Here is a 15,242-nt window from a genome sequence, read left to right on the forward strand (position 1 = left end):
AGGCTGGAATGTAAACCTCACTTCTGCTACATCCTAGATGAGCAATGTGGCCAGGGCATGTCCTTTCCAAAGCTGCTGCTTCCTTCCTGTGTGATAATAACAAGGGGTTTTATTACCTTTTGTGTGGCACATACCTCAAGAGGGACAATGAAACCATACTCAGATGGGAAATGGGAGAATGTAGTCCAGAAATGACATTTGTTGATACCAAATGGCAGTCTGACCTGAGAGCAATTTCATGCTGTGTGTTCTACTGAAATGTGGAAAAGAATCCCTTAAGATGTATTTTCCTTTTGACTGAGATGCAACCAGTGGAAGGGACAGTTTCTCTCATGGTGTCGACTTCAGTCTCAGGGTGTCTCCTGGACTTGAGTTTCAGTGGTGCCGAAAGAAACCTGGGGTTCTGCTCTGTTTCAGAGGCAATGACAGGAAATCTCAGTGCACAGAATCTTAGCACTTTAGACCTCTAATAATCTGCAAGCCAATAATAGTCGATAAATGTTCCATTTTGGTTTTTTCACCTGTTTTAATTGAGGAACCTTCTGTAAAAATGCTATTTTGGGTTCCAGGGCATTCACTAGTAGGGGTTGCTAACTCAAAGCCAAACTCATTCAACCAATAGCACTAAAAATACTCTTGGTTTCTGCCAGTCAATTTTCTTCTATTTTCACAATTAGTGGTTCTGCCTGCCAACATGCAAATCTCATCCAAAGGCTGATGGAAATTTGAGAATGTGTTAAGCTGTGTAAGGTTTAAGAGCAACATTATTCATTCGCTATTTGAAATATTTAAACAAATGTAAATCAAAAAAAGAGATGAAATCTCATTATAAGAAATGAATGGCTGCTTTCCGCCCCTTTTACAATACAGTCTTGATACCCATTTACATACCATTTGTAATATTAATATTATTGTAGGGAAATAAATCACATCCTTCACTTTTACATTTTTAATTACATTTTACTGCATTTGTTCTTTTGTTTATAGTTAACTAATAAAATATTTATTACATCTTACATATATGATGGTGTTTCTGTATTTTAATCAGATTTTACACATAATCTTTTCTCCCTCCTTTAGTATCTTTTTTATGACCCTACACACCACAGGATGTTGTTTTGTGGAAAACCTCATTATTTTTTAATGCATGGCTATTTATTAATGTATTGTGTATATAACACACTATGCATTTCTTTGAATTGATGAATACATTTACATCCACTTGAGAATAAAAATTCCCTTAAGGGCCAATCTCACATTTCTCTAGCTGTGCTGCCAGAAGCCTATACTGATTGTTTTTCTTGTTTTGTTCAGGAGTGGAAAGTGAAAAGGAGAGAAAAAAGACAGAGCGGGTGGGAAAAGAGAGAGAGAGAGAGAGAGAGAGATACAATGAACAGTATATTTAATTTCATTTTCTGGGAAACCTTTCTCCAGAGGTAAAAAATTAATGCCTCATTGCAAAATGGAATTTTCAGAGCATGCAAATTAATTTACCCTTTGCAAAATCTTATATTTGATATGCATTCTATGTCGAGCACTTGACCTGCCATTCCTCAAGTTATTTTCCATTGTGTTTGTTGAATCACTGCCTCTATGGCTTTACAATGATGCGCTTAGAGGATTAAGTATTAATTGAATGATGAGTGAAAAACAGTTAACTACAGCAGCTGGTATGACTTGAACATCACTTTACAACTATAAAAACAAAAGACTTTTTTTCCTTTAAAACCTTGAAAACCCTGCTACTAATTATAATTCTAACTGCTCACAAGTCAGAGACTCTGTAAACCTACAGAGTAGGTTAGAGGAGAGAAATATCTCTCTTCTATGCATGAGAAGCAGAAGACTGGTGTCTACTGAATTTTTCAACTATTTGCACTATTTGAGGATTTTTTAGAACCTAGCAAGGCACCACAAGAGGTCTTCTCCTCCTCGATAGTGGCAATATTCTTGGAAAAATATTTAATACAATGGACTGGGAAAACTTGGAACCTGAACTAGGTGTAGGTGGAGGATAGGTAGAGGGAAGGGAAACATCTCTGAAGGTAGGATTTTTTTTTTCTCTTCTACTCTCTATGGGGAGCATTGTTTTGGATGATTCAGAGAGAAAACATTATATGGAGAGAAAAATTTTCCCTCTGTTATTTTCTTTCTCCTGCCACCTGATATAACAGCCCACTATAGTCAATTAGCAACACACAGTATTATTGGAGGTATTTCCACCAAGATTCCTTTTCAAAAATTTCTTCTCTGTTTACAAGAAATAAATTCATTTCTTATATGATGTGAAGAGGGTACTGAGCAGGTCGTTTATTGTGACTTCTCATTTCAGTACAAAAATGTGTCCATGGTGACTCTGTTTCCAAAGATAGAATATTCTAGAGAAAGTCAGAGAGAGATGAAGGGCATGCTCAACGAAAGTCACCGTCTTCAAAATCATCTGGGCTTCATGTGTGTCTGTCCATGTGGATTGGATGCAGGACCTCTGACAATCAGGGGCACACTTGAGACTGTCACATGTGGGACAGAGAGTCCAGGGGCACTTGGTGCCCATCTTGCCAGGCATTGCTCTGGTATGTCACTGGCTGAGGGATGTTCTCAGGTCTCAAACAGCACACTTGGCACCTATCTGATCTCTAGAGCTTAAGTTATGGTAACAGATTTTTCTTTAAATCAGTGACTATAAAACATGTTTAAGGATAAATAGCTACACTCTTCAAAACTAATCTAGCAATAATGTTCTAGACCAAATGATCTTGTTCATTTTCTGCTCAGAGTCATTTAAAGTCTCAGAGCCTGGTTCCTATGTTAAAACAGGGCTAGTGACAATAAAGACTTCACAATATTAACTATCAGTGACACTTTGGGAACTTTACCTAAGCACTGAACATGCTCATCTCATACTGCTTTGCCCTTTCCATTTGGCGTCAATTTGCCCTCTCCCTGACCTTATCAATATACTCTACTCTGCTACAAAAATGGTTCCTTAACTCCTGTACTGATGTTTCTCCTTGAGTTTCAGGCGGTTTCTTAAGTTTTTCAAAGACAAACTTAAAGTACTCACCTGACCTTCACCTCTGTTCACCTCAGGAGGCTTTAGTACTTAGTTCTTGGTGTAGAATAGATCTCAATGGCAGTTTCCTTCCTCCGTCTTTGGTTTCTTTGTACTCTAGAAGTTAACTTTTTACTTCCCAATTTGGTGGCACATTCTTATAATGTATAGTTACTGTCCTTGTTTCCAATATTGGATCGCTCGGATAATTTTTTCTTTCCCTCCAGTTTGGAGTGAGACCCTGCACTATATTACCTCAGGGGATGTCATTCTTTCTCTGCAAGACATTTTTAAAATTAAATACTAATCTGTCTTTTGCTCAATCCATTTTTCCAGGGGTCAAGTTTCTGTGGTGTTGACTATTGGAAAATTTGCCTAAGCTCACCTCATCACCCATGCAACTATTTTACCCTCATGATCTCAAAGCAGTGTCATGCTTGACACCTGGTTATTGGTGCATAATAAATACCCATGAATGGATTAATGAATGATCCATTTATCTAGTTGTTATTCCCATGATTTCAGGAATGAATATTTTATTGGTTGTTACTTTTCACGAGGACTACTGCAAAATGTTTCCCCAGAACATTGTCATCTTTCTCAGGTAGCCTCTTATTGATATGACTGCCAGAATTGTGTATTTAAAAGTAAAATAAAATGCCTGTAATTTTCCTGTTTAATCATTTACTGATTCATTCGGCTACTTTCAGTCTGAAGTCTTTATTCCTAAACATATACTTCTCTATTTTCTCAAAATCAGAATCGTCTATACCTTTCAAAGCTCTTTCCTCTCAAGACACAGGCATGCAGTGACCCCTGTCACCCCAGCCTGTGATCCCACAAGTCTTATGTCTGCTCACTCTCTGCAATCCCAGAATTCCCCTTGCCCTCATTTTCAACCAGCCTTAGATACACATTTGGATGTCTCTTCCTCCCTGATTCTTCTCACTGGCTCCTGTTTTGGGATAACACTTTTGTAGGGTCTGTTTTTAGTCTTCAGTGAGTATGTTTCCAGGTGAGTATTGTAGAGTTGGTGGTATCACTGTCAGAGAGTTATCATCATGAAGACAGCCCTTTCAGGCTGACTCCATTGTCTGTGACACAGTGGATTATGGGTATTCAAGTCAGTTGAATAATTAATAAGCCTGGTAACACCTGCTGCAAACTTTCTAATGCCTTGCATTCTGGGATGTGAGTATTCTTAATAGAGACATGGGGACTGCTTCTAAGTGTCTCTGAACAAGCAGAACAGGCAACAATTCAGTCAAGTGTGTTATTTGACATCTTGTAGAATTAATTCGTATTGCATTCAATTCATTAAGTATATTTTTGCATTTAGGAATTACCTAGAGCCTAACTAGCACTCACATAGCTACTGCAAATGAGAAGGACATACTTTTATTGGCAAAGAGAAAGATAGCATAGGTCTAATGTAATAAATCAGATGCTAAAGTGCAATGTGACCACTCAAGCAATTTGTTTAAAGGTCAGGGTCCCCTATGTCTTTAATTTCTGTGACCAATACTGTTGTTCTTTGTCCTCAGGTGAACCATGAACCATGTTTCACAAATAGATTTTTACAACACTTTCATAACCAAAGATCTTTACCACCATGCAGTCAGCCTTTGCAGGAGTGAATTTATTTGGTGATATATAATTTTTTGCTTGCTTTTCAAAATGTATGAAAACAGCTTTGATGACACATTACTTAAAACTGTGGCAAGGAGACTAAAATCAAATAATTTAATAAACTAGCATTTTTTAAAACCACAATGGGAGGCTTGATGAATCTCTAAGGAATATGCCAAAACACGAAACCAAAATAACTCATCCCCTGCATTTTCAGATATTCACAACTGATTGTGCTGCTTGGCTACATCAGCTTTACTGACTTCCAGGCATGCATGGAGACTCTAAAGGTTGGGCTTTACTTGGAAGCATACTTTATTCTTCCCTTCCTTCCTGTTTAGGTGTATTTCAGAAGGATTTTCTACTACTAATGTAAATAAGTTCCAGACATTGTGGGTCCCTTTTACTTTCTTTACCAGCTGCTCTGTTTATCAAAACAAGAAAATTAAGAACATCGAGCTCCAAAACTGTATCATGGAGAACCGAGAAATATTAAAGATAATAAAAGACAAAACTAAATGCACTTTAAAAAAAATTTTAGGACATGCTGAATTAATTGTATACAGATATAATCTTTAAAATATGCTTTGAATAATGTATGGAAATGGTGACCACAGTAGAACATGATTTCAGATAAAAATTGAAAATTCAAAGTGTGTATTAGCAGAAATGATAAAATCATTTTCATTCTCTGACCGTAAGTCTCTTTTGAATAGGGATTTTTTTTTCATAACTGTCTGGCCAATAAGTGAAATGTGCCAACTCTGGTTGGGAAGAGTTAAGGCTGTTACTCTACTCACACCATGGGCTGCAAATTCCACAAACACAGCAAAAGATCATTCTCTCACTTGTGCAGTGTGCACTCTGCTGGGTGAAAACTCACCAGTTGCCAAACAGGGCGAACTTTCCCCATCTGTTTTAAAGTTTAGAAACTTTTGAGTAAACGATATGTAAGTACATGGGGAATTTCCTGTCATGTTAAATTGTTCTTTCTACAAACCACAGAAGTCAAAGACCTATAAAGTACGGTTGGAGTGCAAATGCTTAGTGCTTGTTAACTTGGTGCTGTTCATTTTGTTTTGTTCTAGTTCAAATAGCCTTAATAGAAATTCTATCTTTAAAAATATGATGTATTAACTAAACCTAATATTTATTATTGATGATATCATATGCATTATTAAGATCTTGCTATTAAAATTGTATATTTTAAACTTTAATAATATCATATATAATGGCCTACTGGTGGAACAAAATATCTTATATATAATATACAATGTATATGTAACTTAAAATTTATAAATTTTAATTTGAAGCTTTTAATAATGAATTAAAAATAAAATATAAAGTTTTAAAATAAAGTTTAACAAAGTTAACTAACTTTTTAAAATAAAGTTTAAAATATGTAAATTATATTAAATATTTTAAACAAGTATAGTACATTATACAGACACTTAAATATATGAGCACTATATTCCTGATTCTGAGGGATAAATAAGAAGTCAGGATTTTAAGAACATCACTAAAATGTGTGTACATATAACATTAAGATATATCAACATACACACATAGTGCATGCACACACACATATACACACACTTTAGACAGTCAATAGAATGAAGAATCATTTATGGTTTAGTTCCTGACTAGCTTTCCGACCTGTCTGCTCTCACTGCCTCTTCGCTCCCCTTCCCTCCTCCTCTGATCATACTGGACTCCTTGGCTGCTGCTCAACACACTAAACATTCTCCTGTCCTGGGATCTTTGCACATGCCCAGACCACCTTCCTCTAGATATCCTTGCACTCACTTCCTTCACAGCTCTGCTCAGCTGCCACCTAATTCATTGAAGACGTCTTCCCTAATCATCCTACATAAAAGAGCACAAGATTGTCCTCTTCTCTTTAGCACTTCCTCACCCTGTCTGTGGCATTTTATCATCATCATTATTTTTCCATCATCTGTTTATCTTCTAGAAGATAAAAGAAGTGAACCTGTTCCCATATGAAGTTAGGAACATTGTGTCTCTTTTTCTCTGGTATGCCCTTTAAGGACAAGATAGTAACACAAAATAATAAGAGCTTAATCAAAATTTATTGATTGGATTAATTATTAGCATGTTCTCAATAAATAATTTTTTAAAAAAATAGAGCTCAAAAATGATCATTTATAGATAAGCATATTCTGCAATGATCTTGGGACCCTCTTTCTTTTTCTGTTTTTTGGTACTGGGGATTGAACTCAGGGGCACTTGACCACAGGGCCAAATCCCCAGCCTGATTTTGTATTTTATTTAGAAACAGGGTCTCACTGAGTTGCTTAGTACCTCGCCAAGGCTGGCTTTGAACTTGTGATCCTCCTATCTCAGCCTCCGGAACCACTGGGATTGTAGGTGTGTGCCACCACCCCTGGTTTGGAATCCTCTTTCAATGTTCAATTCCCTCCCTAAATCCCAGTTCCTCCTCTCCTGAGAGATGTTTGACTCGATTGCTTCTGCTGGTAGAAAGGGGAAAAGAAAATTTTTATGATGGCTGGCTGTGGAGGGGTGGAAATGGGGGAGTGGACACATTTGAGTTATGTGGAGGTTGGGTCAGCCTCTCCTTGGGTTGTCCCACATCCAGCCCAATTCCTGGTAGGTGGGAAATGCTGAATCAACTTTACTAAGTAGAAGGGAGGAAGAGACTACAGGAAGTGACAGGAAGCCCAGTCTAGCCATTTACTCCTATTGTTTCCACCTATTTCCTACACCTTAGGGATTTCTTCAGATCAAAAGAAAAACATGAATTTTGCTCTCATGCCATTAAACTTTAGAATCTCATCAGGTTAAATACAAGGAAGTTATGACAGTGCTACATAACTATGACCTGCAGCAACTGTCCCTTGGAAACCATAGTAAAAGATTAATGTTGAAATGTTAAAATTAATGTTGAAGGAATCTTGACGTTTTTGATAATTTTCTCAAATCACCAAACCTGAAAGGCATGTCTTTGGAAGTGCTTTCCTGTTCATTTTAATGTGAATATCAAGAAAGCCAGCCGGCCATGGTGGCGTACTCCTGTAATCTCAGAGACTCAGGAGAGAGGCTGAGACAGGAGGATTGCAAAGTTGGAGACCGGTCTCAGAAACTTAGCAAGAACCTGTCTCAAGATAAGAAAATAAAAGGGGCTTGGGATGTGACTCAGTGGTTAAGCATCCCTGGGTTAAATTCCCAGTACCAAAAACAAACAAACAAACAAATAAATAGAAAGCCATGTTGCCAATTCTTGTCTTCTTTGGAAACAAGACATATTATATTTATAAGAAAATATAAATATATATTTTATATTTAAAATAACTTATTAGCTGAATCCCCATTAAAAATATGCAACTGACAGATATTAACATTGTAAGATATGCCTGTGAGGCATCAATGACTTTAAAGTAAACTCTTATAAACATTTCTGATAAGGAAATGAATGACTTGGAATGTTTTAATTTTCCAGCCTATTTAATAGGTTCATGTAGTCAACCATGTTATTAAATACAGATTATATTTCTATAAAACTATAGAGTGTCCAATATATAGCAAGATAACTACATATTCTACAACTTAACATACTTTGGCCAAATATTTATACATCTCACATAATAAAAATAGCATGTTGCAGTCCACATTTCATCTCTCTAAGAATTGGCAGAGAAAATAATTGAAAGATTTTGGAGAAGCATTTTCTTTGGTCTTGGAGTCAAAGACAGATGTAGCCCCATTGCCTGGGAGGGTGGAAGAAGGAAACAGCAATAACAGAGATCATGACACCAGGAGAAAGAATTCACCTTGGGTAAAATATGATGAGTTAGGTTTTATAGATGTACCTAGAGTATAGATACAAATAAGGTATTCAGGTGTAGGAATATAGAATTCAGTTAGAAACAGAATACAGTTGAATAAGGTAGACATCTGTGTTGAACTTTTAAAACAGTTTGGAGAGTTAGAGAGGGCTAAGGCTAGAATGTTGCAGAATCTGAAACAGTATCCCTATTTTAAAATTTATTTGGTTTAAATTGAGTCATAATTATATAATTCAGTTAGAAAATAATTAGCTCAGAAATACATCTAGAATAGAGGAATTTTAAAAAGCAACAATTGTCTACCTGAAGAATATTGTATGGCATAAGGCAATGCCTAAAACAATCCATCAATTACCAAATTACCTACATATTTAGGGAAATAGGCATCATTGTGAGTAATTACTGCTTTGGAAATGTTTTCTACGTTTTGACTCTCAACTGTGTATACACCAGCCAATTTATTTCTTCCTTCCAGAATGTGCATTTAATCAATGTTTACAGCATGTAGACCACGAGAGACTTGGTATGAAATGGGAGATTAAATTTTGAAATTTGTTTCAATAAACAGATGAAGGTTTAATCATTTTGTTGACTTTTAATGTTGATTTAATGGGAAGATATTTGGGGATCAGATGTTAAGACAAATATAAAAATGAGACTGAGATGTACGTTTCTAGGCAAATTAATAAAATATTTACATGTACTTCGCAAGGCTCTTCATAACGACTTCCTTTCGAGTTCTGAACATATTTTATCCATACAAGAAACTCAATATCATAAAATAAAAATAATTGCACCTTAGTGATAGTGAGTGAGTTCTAAATTACAGGAGTAGAGAAAGTAAAAGACTGTTATTGTTCTGACTCACCCAGATTTGTGGAGTTTTCTTTTTGCCTCACATTAACTGGAGTCTTCCCCTAACTTCTTCAAGGACCTTGGCTCCATGGACCCTACTTGCCTGCAGACAATTGGTGACTGATTCAGAATGAGCAAGTTACTTAACTAGACCTAGGAAGGAGCTGGAGATTTGGGCTAAGTCTCCTAGAAAAATCCTCTTGTTCATTTTCATTGTCTCTGAACAAACAGAAGCAGTGAACTTGCTGCACGAACTTTTATCCTTGGAGAGTTAGGTTGGAGTGAAGCCATTATTGATGAAGGATGCATGGAGTAGAGTTGGGACCTGGTATCAATATTTGAGCCTTGGTCATTTGACCTGAAGCCAGCCCTGTCTGTGATTTTTTTTTTTTTTTCCCCTAGTGATAGTGCCTTGTTCTTTTTTTTTTTTTAATTCTGAAATAAATTTGGGGAATTTTTTTTGTCACTGTAATTTTCTTAAATAATAGATTTATTTCACGTTGGTGATTTTGTATTTTCCTAAGAAATTTTTGAACTCAAAACCAAGGAGAAAAGTTGTTTCTCAAAGTCTAACGCCTACTCCAAGCTATGACCCTGCCTTGCCCAATTTTGAGTCATCTGACAGAGCTAAGCTAGTTTAGAGGCCTCTAAACACAAATAGACTTTTATGTCCCTGTGGGCTTCAGTTTAATACTTTACTTGGGGACCACATATGGCAGCAACTGAAATGCTGTTGTAGCCTGGTATATTCTGAGAAGAAGCTGCACCACTCTATGTGAGGCTGCATGGTCCAGTGCCTGGTCATTTTTGTGACATACGTGGGGACATCTGCCAACCACAAGTATGCCTTGCTGAACCATTATGATTTCTCAGAAATGATATAACCAGTGTTCCCTCTTTCTCTCTCTTCCTTTATTTTAAGTGGATGAAAAGGTAAATATAGATTCTGCAAAATCCTACATTCTTCATCCTTCTTTTAAGGCCTGTGAGCTGCATATCTGTTCAACCAGGTATCCCAGTAGCCCTTTGTAAGTGTGAATCCCCCAAATTTCAATTTGTTTCCAAGAAAATAACGATAAGAATTCTTTGTTGTTGGCAAGCACTCTGCCAAAATTTTGCATGCCTACAATCAGTTGTAGGAAGTGGACATTCATGCTTTTGATTTATAGATAAGCTACTGAAAATCCTCCTTTTTTATACCTTTAACTCTCTGTCTCACCTCATCCCAAGAGCAATAAATGTGCAAAATGGCATACCCAAGAGCTAGTGTGCACAGACACGTGTCTACACACACAAAAACATATGCATAAGGCCTCTAATTTTATTTCTTTTTTTGATCTCTATTTCTGTATTTTTTTTTTAAACTGAGACTTAGAAAGGGACCATGTTATGGAAGTCTTGGCCACTGTAAAGATTTTAATGCGCCAACTGGGACATGGGAAGTGTGCATTTAGGGCCTAAAGGAACCACAGAGTCCTTTAGCCAATGCAATGTTTATTAAAAGTTTTGTCCCCGGGGAAACCCAAATCCTTATGGAAGACCGTCTCTTCCTTTAGATGTGAAGAAACTAGAAGACAGTAGTTGGCTGCTTACACATATTAGAATCTGTTATTAGTTAATAAAATATGTCTGTGTTTACTGCTATTTGGGACAATATGTTGTGTCATACCAAATATTTTGTAGTAAGTCCAGCCTGCCAAGAAAGGAAAGTCCCAAAGTATATTTTTAATGTGAATTTAAGCTGTGTGAAATTAGCTGGGGTTTTTTTTTTTTTTGGACTCTCATTTGAAAAACAGCACAAGTTCTTTCCCAAAAGCTGGGCACTAGTACACCTGCTGTATTGTGCCTCCTGTACTCGTGTGAACTCAGTTACCATACCTGTGTTCAGGCAACAGTGAGGGAGGCCTTCTGAAACTATGGCTACTGGCTCTGCTCCTTGAGGACTAGGCTGGAAATGAATCTTTGTCCCTTCTGGGGGAGAAGACTGCAACAGTACTAACCCAGCTTTTCTTTGTAAACCTCTCAAACACAGCAGCGGTTCCCACTCAACATATCATAAGGCATTGCTCAGAGAAATATCTGACAGTATCTCACATGTCATCTTAATGATCCCTAAACTCTTGTTTGAGGAGATTTTTAAACATTTGAAAACTTTTATTTTGTGTTAAGTTGTTTTATAAAGAATTTGACCTCTGCAGCACTGTTACTGTATTAGGGGAGCAACTTCTTCAGTGTGTCTGTGTGAAGACCCTGAAATTTCCCGGGGAAGTTTGGTGGTGGTTAAAGCCAGGCAGGGGAGGTTGGTTGTGTTTGGGACTGTAGGTTGTTCTTACAGCTCAAACTATGCCTGTCTCAATGGTTGAATTTCTTGCACTTTATAATTTTTAGGATATACATATGTATTCATATGAACAATTTAATGGAAATTAGAAGCATGTAAGAATACATGTCAATATCTTTATGCTCCTTGGTAGTTCTGCAATTGTTATATGTTTATGCTGCAGAAGGTACTCTAAAAATGAAAGTTGTTAGCTATTCATAGAAACTTTTTGATGATAAATACGACTTGCCATCCATGACTTTGTGATACTATTTATACTTTAGGACCTATCACCCAGGGGTTGTGACACACACACACATACACACACACACACACACCAGATTGTTTTGAACAATTCTTTTAAAATATCCAGGGCCAAAAGTTCAAGAACAGAAAAGAACCCCACTAGTTTTACACATGCATGTCATTCATCTGTGTACTGCTAGAGTGGATGTACTACTTTTGAGGATTCCTGCAGAAAAAAAAAAAGTGATCCGTGTTTTTCTTCCCTCCACTTTTTGGAAAGAAAATATAAAGGATTTAAATAATTTTTTTTTCTTCAACCATTATTTATTGAGTCATTGATTTTCATGTTCTTCCCAGGTTTTTCTCAAACTCAAATCCTGAATACAACTTGACATCTTCCTCTTAATGTTCTGTTAGCATCTCAGGCTTTTCTTGATCCCACACTGTCTTCTCCCAGGGGACCCTTAGCAACTGGCAGGAGCCACCATCCACCCAGATGACTGACCCAGGCTTCTCTGAGTTGCCCTGATTCCCAAAGTTTTGTTGTGGGTCTTTTCTAACCACACACTGCCATCTTTTTGAGTAAGACTGTTGTTCCAGGCTGTTCTGACATTCATCTTAGCAAGTCGCCATCTGTTTTTTAAATCAATGACAGTGAATTCTGAACATTTTTACCCATTTCTGCCAACTTAGCTGTGGCCAGCCAAAGTAAGACACAGGACATGAGAGAGTGAGAACAATAGCAAACCACCTTCCCAGAGCCACTTCCACCTACGTGCATCCCAGGAGAGTTCTGCAGGGGAAACTCATGCAATGTTGGAGATCTCAGACAAACCATCGAGCTGGGGGTGGGGACACACAGGAATATCTCCTTCCGACTCTTCTTTGAGAGCAGGAAATAGGTAGGCTAAAGGCTCACTGAGCCAAAGGATTTCAGGGAGAGCAACATGTCATTGAGTGTGAGACTTCTTTGCTACATTTAAGAAAAGAGTAAATATCCACCTTCATCTCTCCAGAATTTCACATGCTGCCACTAATTTATTAGGGCTGAAGTTCAAGAGCAAAATGATACCAAAAGCAAAGTGGTCCAAGTCCTAGTTTGTTCAATAGAATTTAAAAGTGTGATTAACAGCTAGTATGGCAGTATGTAAAAAAGTGGATGTGTAACCGATGTGAATCTGCAATATGTATACGGGGTAAAAATGGGAGTTCATAATCTGCTTGAATCAAATGTATGAAATATGATATGTCAAGAGCTTTGTAATGTTTTGAACAACTAAAAATAAAAAAAATTTAAAAAGTGTGATTAAAATGTGATTTATAAGAAATCAATATTTTGAAATCCTTTGATATCTATTTCTGGGGATTTATAGATTTCTGTATGTTAAGAATTTACCTATTTATCTGACTTCAAGAAAATTTTAAATATCCTCAAAGTGTTTATCCATGTATGTGCCTTCTTTAATGATGTGGTTGGTTTTCTTTGAGATTCAGTCAGTCATGATTGTTCTCAGGAGTATCTTGCATTCACAGAAATTTCTTTTTTATTGTCCCTTAAAATACACAGCATGTAACCATGCTGAATTTTAAACATTTCATCCATCTGCAAGTTCAGTAAGAGTCCCTCTTCTCCTCTCCTTCTCATTCTGGGGTCAACACATCCCTACAAGATGAAGATTCAGTGGTTAATAGTGCATGTTCCTCCAACACTCCTGGACAATATTCAGTTGTATTTTATAAAATGTAACTAGCCCTTCTCTGTTGATTTAGTCTTTTTTTTTAAATAGGCTTTATTGTATCTATTTAATGTATTCAGTGTGATGTTATGGGGCATATGTATAAAGTAAGAAGTTTATGATAGCAAAGCAAATTGATGTATACATCATCTCCAATAGTTATGCTCTTTAGTTGGTGCTGCAAAAGGAGCTACAATTTAATCATTCAGTAAATTTCTGAATACAATTCACCAGCATTAACTACTGTCCTCATGTCATGCGTTAGACTTCTAACTAGACCTCTAGACATGTTTGTTCTATATATCTGCTGTTTTGCATGCTATGATTTCCAGTTCATTTCACCCTTTCTCCCACCTGCTTTTTGCTCCTGGGAACCACTGTTTTTATTTTTTCTATCTCTGTTTATTTATTTATTTTAAAAGATTCCACCTGTAGGTGAGAACATGCAGTGTTTATCTTTACCTGACTTATTTCATTTAGTATAATGAGCTCCAAGTCCATCCATAATGTGGCAAATCGAAGAACGTCCTTCTAAAGGCAGAGTAATATTCCATTGTATATACAGGCCACATTTTCTTATCTGTTTTTCCATCAGTGGAGACTTCTGTTGTTTTCACATTTTTGGCTCTTGTGAGCAATGATGCAAGGAACATGAGAATGGACTCAGTCTTATGAACATTTTCTCTTCAGAACATGCACATCTACCTTAATGCGTGAAGTATTCTGCATAGGGGAGGACAGATTCATTGAATGATCCTTCCAATGATGTGTATTTTATTTTACTTTTTATTAATTTACTTTTTTTTTTCTTTGCAGTGCTGGGAGTCCAATCCAGGGCCTTATGTATGCTAATCCTCTGAGCCACATCCCTAGCTCTAAGAGAATTCCCTTTAATTAAAATGAACTTTACCAGAGATACACTTTAAATGCCTTTTATTTTTTTCCCCTAGATCCCAGTCTTCAGTGCCAGGTATTTTAGGGGGGGGGGGATTAGATGATAATTGTAATAACCCTGCTCCATGTCAAAACTATCTCCTGAATAGGTAGTTTCTCCTTCTCCCAATCCTCTGGGCAGTATAGTTTAAGGTACTGTCTTCTAATTTCTAAATTATTCTGAGAACCTCTATCTCTTTTTCTTCAGCTTTCATTTCTTGCAAAGTCATTGTCACCTTGACACCAAAGTGATTCTTTTTGATTGCAAATTCCATCATATTCACCCCTGGATTGTACTCTTTCAGTGGTATAGGATAAAGTCCCTCTCCTTAGCAAGGTATGAGTGGCCTCTTATGAAGTAGTCTTTCTAGTGCCTACTTTCTTCCTGTGTCCCTCTTTCCATTTAGCCCGTGCATCTTGAATGTCACATACAGCTGTTTTTTCCTCTGAGGTTTTCCTGACCTTGCATACATGTCATTGACCTTGCTGGATCATGTTCCATTTTTCAGTCTTGTGAACTCCACCGGTCTCAATTCAGATGTCATCTTCACTTGCCTGGCTTTCTTCCACAGAGAGAGAACTTCCCTTGTTTACTTCTGTAAGCCTTTCTACCTTTTGCTACTCTAAGTATTTAAAAGGGTGTCTCC

The sequence above is a fragment of the Marmota flaviventris genome, chromosome 15 (assembly GCF_047511675.1).
Source record: "Marmota flaviventris isolate mMarFla1 chromosome 15, mMarFla1.hap1, whole genome shotgun sequence".
Classification (NCBI taxonomy): domain Eukaryota; kingdom Metazoa; phylum Chordata; class Mammalia; order Rodentia; family Sciuridae; genus Marmota; species Marmota flaviventris.